Here is a 7,500-nt window from a genome sequence, read left to right on the forward strand (position 1 = left end):
GCCTGGCACCCTCTACGGGCCGTGGCCTCATTCAAGTTGGACTTGGGCTCGGCGCGAGGCGTCGGGGTAGTGGACCCTCCCAAACACCACATGCCACGACAGGCGGCAGCCTGCGGGGTTCGGTGCTGGACTCTTCCCTGTTCGCTCGCCGCTACTGGGGGAATCCTTGTTAGTTTCTTTTCCTCCGCTTAGTAATATGCTTAAATTCAGCGGGTAGTCTCGCCTGCTCTGAGGTCGTTGTACGAGGTGTCGCACGCCACACCGCCAGCCGGCTGTGCACGCTACCGAGAAAGTACCGGTATGCGAACCGCCAGGCGACGGGCGCGCATCGCACGTTTAAGGAGACGCGGCCGGCCCCACAGGCGGCCACGACACTCCCAGGTCTCCGAAGGCGGGACAAACGCCGCGCGCTTCAGTATACGTAGCCGACCCTCAGCCAGACGTGGCCCGGGAACGGAATCCATGGACCGCAATGTGCGTTCGAAACGTCGATGTTCATGTGTCCTGCAGTTCACATGTCGACGCGCAATTTGCTGCGTTCTTCATCGACCCACGAGCCGAGTGATCCACCGTCCTGGGTGATCTTTTTTGTTTAGTTTCCACTGTCTCTTTCAAAACAGTTGCATAGGCGGGACTGAGGCGTTTGACGGCCCCTGTTCCAGCGTTCTGTGTCCAACGGCCTCACGGCCGATGGGCGTCGTACGGCTCCACACCGGAGCGGACAGGCACTCGGGCGAAAGTCATTCAAAACCGGCGCCAGGCGCCAGGTGCCGCAGGCCAGCCGCTCCAGAGCTTCAGCGCTCGTACCACACAACATTTTTCAGTTAGTTTTGAGAGGCACGCGTGGTTCCGCACGCGGCGCACGGCTGCTGCCGTACAGGTAGCGTGTTGCGCGACACGACACGCACATCGAAAGACATGCAGTCTAGTCGGTAATGATCCTTCCGCAGGTTCACCTACGGAAACCTTGTTACGACTTTTACTTCCTCTAAATGATCAAGTTTGGTCATCTTTCCGGTAGCATCGGCAACGACAGAGTCGATGCCGCGTACCAGTCCGAAGACCTCACTAAATCATTCAATCGGTAGTAGCGACGGGCGGTGTGTACAAAGGGCAGGGACGTAATCAACGCGAGCTTATGACTCGCGCTTACTGGGAATTCCTCGTTCATGGGGAACAATTGCAAGCCCCAATCCCTAGCACGAAGGAGGTTCAGCGGGTTACCCCGACCTTTCGGCCTAGGAAGACACGCTGATTCCTTCAGTGTAGCGCGCGTGCGGCCCAGAACATCTAAGGGCATCACAGACCTGTTATTGCTCAATCTCGTGCGGCTAGAAGCCGCCTGTCCCTCTAAGAAGAAAAGTAATCGCTGACAGCACGAAGGATGTAACGCGACTAGTTAGCAGGCTAGAGTCTCGTTCGTTATCGGAATTAACCAGACAAATCGCTCCACCAACTAAGAACGGCCATGCACCACCACCCACCGAATCAAGAAAGAGCTATCAATCTGTCAATCCTTCCGGTGTCCGGGCCTGGTGAGGTTTCCCGTGTTGAGTCAAATTAAGCCGCAGGCTCCACTCCTGGTGGTGCCCTTCCGTCAATTCCTTTAAGTTTCAGCTTTGCAACCATACTTCCCCCGGAACCCAAAAGCTTTGGTTTCCCGGAGGCTGCCCGCCGAGTCATCGGAGGAACTGCGGCGGATCGCTGGCTGGCATCGTTTATGGTTAGAACTAGGGCGGTATCTGATCGCCTTCGAACCTCTAACTTTCGTTCTTGATTAATGAAAACATACTTGGCAAATGCTTTCGCTTCTGTTCGTCTTGCGACGATCCAAGAATTTCACCTCTAACGTCGCAATACGAATGCCCCCGCCTGTCCCTATTAATCATTACCTCGGGTTCCGAAAACCAACAAAATAGAACCGAGGTCCTATTCCATTATTCCATGCACACAGTATTCAGGCGGGCTTGCCTGCTTTAAGCACTCTAATTTGTTCAAAGTAAACGTGCCGGCCCACCCAGACACTCAATAAAGAGCACCTTGGTAGGATTTCAACGGGGTCCGCCTCGGGACGCACGAACACGCACGAGGCGGTCGCACGCCTTCGGCTCGCCCCACCGGCAGGACGTCCCACGATACATGCCAGTTAAACACCGACGGGCGGTGAACCAACAGCGTGGGACACAAATCCAACTACGAGCTTTTTAACCGCAACAACTTTAATATACGCTATTGGAGCTGGAATTACCGCGGCTGCTGGCACCAGACTTGCCCTCCAATAGATACTCGTTAAAGGATTTAAAGTGTACTCATTCCGATTACGGGGCCTCGGATGAGTCCCGTATCGTTATTTTTCGTCACTACCTCCCCGTGCCGGGAGTGGGTAATTTGCGCGCCTGCTGCCTTCCTTGGATGTGGTAGCCGTTTCTCAGGCTCCCTCTCCGGAATCGAACCCTGATTCCCCGTTACCCGTTACAACCATGGTAGGCGCAGAACCTACCATCGACAGTTGATAAGGCAGACATTTGAAAGATGCGTCGCCGGTACGAGGACCGTGCGATCAGCCCAAAGTTATTCAGAGTCACCAAGGCAAACGGACCGGACGAGCCGACCGATTGGTTTTGATCTAATAAAAGCGTCCCTTCCATCTCTGGTCGGAACTCTGTTTTTTTTTTTTTTTTTTTTTTTTTTTTTTTTTTTTAAAAAAAAATCTTTATTACTCAAACAATAATATTTATACATCCAACCCACCACCTTATTACATTAGTGGGTCTAATTTTCTACTATTAGTTACAATTTGCAGCTAAATTACATTCTATGTTAAATTGTGAGCTACAGCTATATCTAAATACAATGGGCAGCTATACAATTAGTTATTTTGATTAAACTTCTAAAAGATTTAAACTAACCTACATATTACTTCCTGCAGCGTCACAAATGTGTCAGCAATATATACAAACCTACTTATTTGCCTTGCCCATCGAGCCGCTGCAGGTTTCTAAATCTAGATTTCTAAATCTAATTCCTACTAACTAATTCTAACCTACGTCATTTCCAGTGTAATGTCAATTCCGGGTTGTTCTTATTCCCCACCCCCCCTGTTCCCGCGCGTGGCGGATTCCAGACTAAAGGGTCGGCCTATCCACGCACAGGCGGAATGGGAGTAGGGCGTAGTTGTCGTAATTTGTGCTATTCAATCTTGTTCCCTCATATAGTCTCTTAACACCTTCTGTGATACCTCGTTGGCAAGTCTATTTATTATTTGAAAGGTGTCTTCTCGTCTTATTAGGTTGTAAGTGTCATGGTCAGGTAGTTGGTCTCGCAGCGTTGAAGCAACATCATTGAAGAGAGGGCACTCGTAAATCACATGATCGGGAGTGCCCTCCGGTTCACCACATTCACACGCGGGTGTGGCCCTTTTCCCAAACCGGCATAAGTATGCCGGGTAGGGTCCATGTCCAGTGAGAAAATGGATTAACCCTCTGCTAGGTTCGAAGTATTTCATCTTTAGCCGTTCCGTGATGCTTGGTAATAGCTCATGTGTCCTGCGCCCTGTTTCTTCAGTATCCCACAGTTCTTGCCATAATTGTATTCCTCTTCGCCGAATCTCGCCCTTGTCCCCAACCCCGATACCTATGATTTCCTCTATTTTTGTTAAATTTCCCTTTTTACTCCAGTACCATGCAGCTTGCTCCCTGATTTTGATATCCAGGGGGTAAAGCCCCATTATGACTGTTAGTGCTCCTCCAGGTGTTGTTCGGTAAGCACCTACCGATCTAAGAATCATGTTCCTTTGAACCCTTCTCACTGTCATGGCGGGCACCACCCTCGTGAGCCTGTGTGCCCAGACTCCCGAGCCGTAACCCACTATCGATGTTAATATACTGTTGTGATAAAGTTTTATAAGGTGTGGTGGAAGATGAAATCTTCTATGTCCTATGGATATGAGGTTATTCAGTGTTTGGAGAGCTTTCTGGGTCACGGTTTCGATGTGTTTCCCAAAGTTCCACTTCTCATCAATGATGATGCCCAAGTATCGTGCGTCACGTCTCCTAAGAACCGGCAAGCGGTTGATTCGTACGGTCGGGTTGCGTAGTAGCTGTCCCTTCAGTAGTAAGTAGGTGGACTTACTTGGTGACACCGTCATTTTGGTGTTTTGGCACCATAGCTGTAGTTTGTTTAAGGCAGTCTCTATTTTGGGTTCAATGTCTTCGCGGCTTCGGCCGCCAACCAGCAGGAGGAGGTCATCTGCATATGCTATCACCTCTAGCACTTCTTCGCCTTGTTGTAAGGTGTCTAACAAGGGCTCCATATGGATGTCCCAGAACAGGGGCCCTAGTACGGAACCCTGAGGACAACCCTTTGTTATAACTTTTCCAATTCTCTTGCTAGAGGATGATAGCCAGACCTCCCGTTCTTCACAATAGCTCCTCAGGCAACCATATAGCGGCCCTGGACACTCTTTCTCCCGCAAGCAGGAGAAGAGCGAAGGCCACCACAGGTTGTCAAAGGCGCCACTGATGTCAACCATAATGCCCACCACGTACTTATGTGGGGTAGAGCCACAGACCTCAGCAGCCAGGGCGATTGCATCAGATGTCGATCGCCCAGGCCTGAAGCCGAATTGCCTGTTGCTCACCCCACGCAGCACTCTATGTGCAGCCAGTCTGTCAGCTAGTAACTTCTCTAATATTTTCCCAAGTATGTTGATTAGACAGATAGGTCTGTAGGATTTTACGTTTGTAGGATCTTTATCTAACCCTTTTCGAATAATGACTACGTTTGCTGATTTCCACACCCTTGGAATTTTTTGCTGTATCAGACACTCATTGTATAGGTGAGTGAGTGGCGCAGTTAGCTGGGGGGCCAGAAACTGCACCACCTCAGCCACAATGCCGTCTGGCCCGGGAGCTTTTCCCCTTTTAAGTGCTTTTATGTGGGCAGCTACCTCTTCCTCCGAGACTCTGTTTGCATGTATTAGCTCTAGAATTACCACAGTTATCCAAGTAACGTGGGTACGATCTAAGGAACCATAACTGATTTAATGAGCCATTCGCGGTTTCACCTTAATGCGGCTTGTACTGAGACATGCATGGCTTAATCTTTGAGACAAGCATATGACTACTGGCAGGATCAACCAGGGAGCTGCGTCAACTAGAGCTGAGCAGCCGGCCGCCCGGGAGTGTGTCCCAGGGGCCCGCGCGAACACGCAAGCGTCCGCTCAATTATTCTGCAAACAGGAGGAGGCTGAGCTCCCCTGCACAATACACCTCGAAACCCTCTCAGGTCCCGGCGGCGCGCAGCGCCGTCCTAAGTACTTGGTCGGGTTCGAGAGAGGCGCAATCGCCCGGAGTTAGGCGAGTAGACGCTTTAGGTGCGACCACCCGTGCTCCCAACTGAGCTTGCCGCTGCCGACAGAGGCCCGGGAGCGTGCTGTCGTGGCATTGCCGGCGGGAGACAACACGCGCCACCTACGGTGACCGGCAGCTCCAACGCCAGCGCCACAGAAGGGCAAAGGCCCCACGTGGGTGCCGAAGCGAACTCTCCCAGCACAGCGCACGTGCCAACACGTCTGCACAACTGCGATACAAACCACCAGCGAGAACCGCTGGGGCGACCGAGCAGCAGACGGCGTCGCGGCGCCGAGTGCCGGGCGGCGGCGCATCCTCAACGCACACAGTCCTCAGTCGGACCAGCACACTGCAGATGTCCACCGCGCTTCGCACCGGGCCCGCGAGGACCCACTTTGGCCGCCCGGCGCCGCGCGCAGGGTGCCCCGGCGCGCAGCTGCGCCGCCTGCCGCGTCCGTCGGCCGGCGCGCCTGCCACTGGGCGCCCCCACCAGCCGGCTGTAGCGCGTGCGCCCACGCACCGCGCGGCCAGCACGCCGGGCGGCCCCCCCTCACCGGCCGGGGACGGTCCCGCCCAGCCACCGCCGCGTATCGCTTCACACACAGATTTGCCCTTACTGATTTACCTCCAGCAACAACAACCGCACCACAATGGGTTTACCAGTTGTTCATTTGCGTAACGTCACCAGCAAACGTAGACGTCCATCCCAGTTTGCAAATGCAACGATTATTGCATACCTGTCTGTTAGGTGTCACGACACACTACGTCTGCCCACATACACGCAACAAAATGTGCACGACTAGAGAACACGTGGGAGGTGGCCCCCTACGTATGCGATGTCCATTACGAGACCGACTGTCAACCAGCATCTGTACCATGTCGCAGATGTGGAACGCGGTGCACCATGCTATCACACTGTGTGAGAAGAGACGACTACGTTTGAATACACGCGCCACTACATCAACAGACGGCTCATGCTGATCGCCATCCAGGGCGTCCGTTACTCCCACACGTCTCTATGGCGTACCACACTGCAATGTAGCTGTTATGGGGAGACGGCACGTGGCTGAGTGCACAACATTTGGACCGTATGGTTCGCTGTTGTTGGGCGCAGTCGTTGTACAGTCACACATGTGCCACAGCGTATCATTCAGTACATACGGACCTATGTGCAGTACAATGTGAGGGTTAAGCTTACGACATCAGCGGACAGTGGACACAGGCCGTACCACGACGTAGACTGAGCGCTTCGACATGCGAATGCCAGTGAACAGCTGCGAAGGGCATTGAACACGCAAGCACCTGAACGACCAGCGTGCGAAGGCAGGGGGGAGGGGGGGGGCGATGTACATCCTGCAGTCGTCCACATTACAGTGTACAGCGGGAGCATGTAAAAAGTAAGCAACACTTGCGAAGTGTTGAACATGAAACGATACACAAGAGGGTGGGCGGTGCGAGTAGCGAACTATATTCAGAGGGTTGTGGTTAGACAACACTGGATTAATGTAACGTGTCATATGCCAATTACAGAGCAGGTTAAGGCACAACTTGGGTTAGGTTAAGGCACAACTTGGGTTAGGTTAAGGCACAACTTGGGTTAGGTTAAGGCACAACTTGGGTTAGGTTAAGGCACAACTTGGGTTAGGTTAAGGCACAACTTGGGTTAGGTTAAGGCACAACTTGGGTTAGGTTAAGGCACAACTTGGGTTAGGTTAAGGCACAACTTGGGTTAGGTTAAGGCACAACTTGGGTTAGGTTAAGGCACAACTTGGGTTAGGTTAAGGCACAACTTGGGTCAGGTTAAGGCACAACGTGGGTTAGGTTAAGGCACAACGTGGGTTAGGTTAAGGCACAACGTGGGTTAGGTTAAGGCACAACGTGGGTTAGGTTAAGGCACAACGTGGGTTAGGTTAAGGCACAACGTGGGTTAGGTTAAGGCACAACGTGGGTTAGGTTAAGGCACAACGTGGGTTAGGTTAAGGCACAACGTGGGTTAGGTTAAGGCACAACGTGGGATAGGTTAAGGCACAACGTGGGTTAGGTTAAGGCACAACTTGGGTTAGGTTAAGGCACAACTTGGGTTAGGTTAAGGCACAACTTGGGTTAGGTTAAGGCACAACTTGGGTTAGGTTAAGGCACAACTTGGGTT

General features: G+C 52.4%; 2 non-coding genes across 2 annotated transcripts in view; both read right to left on the bottom strand.

Annotated features, from left to right (window-relative positions):
* Positions 1–237, bottom strand: part of LOC126141742 (large subunit ribosomal RNA) — a 4,222-nt gene extending 3,985 nt beyond the window's left edge. The window contains exon 1 of the ribosomal RNA XR_007529582.1: positions 1–237. This exon is cut by the window's left edge and continues 3,985 nt beyond it. This is a non-coding gene — a ribosomal RNA (large subunit ribosomal RNA).
* Positions 238–426: 189 nt separating this feature from the next.
* On the bottom strand, positions 427–581 carry LOC126141714 (5.8S ribosomal RNA). Its single transcript, XR_007529556.1, has one exon. It is a non-coding gene; the product is annotated as a 5.8S ribosomal RNA (ribosomal RNA).
* Positions 582–7,500: the final 6,919 nt, after the last annotated feature.

Source organism: Schistocerca cancellata, unplaced genomic scaffold (genome assembly GCF_023864275.1).
Source record: "Schistocerca cancellata isolate TAMUIC-IGC-003103 unplaced genomic scaffold, iqSchCanc2.1 HiC_scaffold_745, whole genome shotgun sequence".
NCBI classification, from domain to species: domain Eukaryota; kingdom Metazoa; phylum Arthropoda; class Insecta; order Orthoptera; family Acrididae; genus Schistocerca; species Schistocerca cancellata.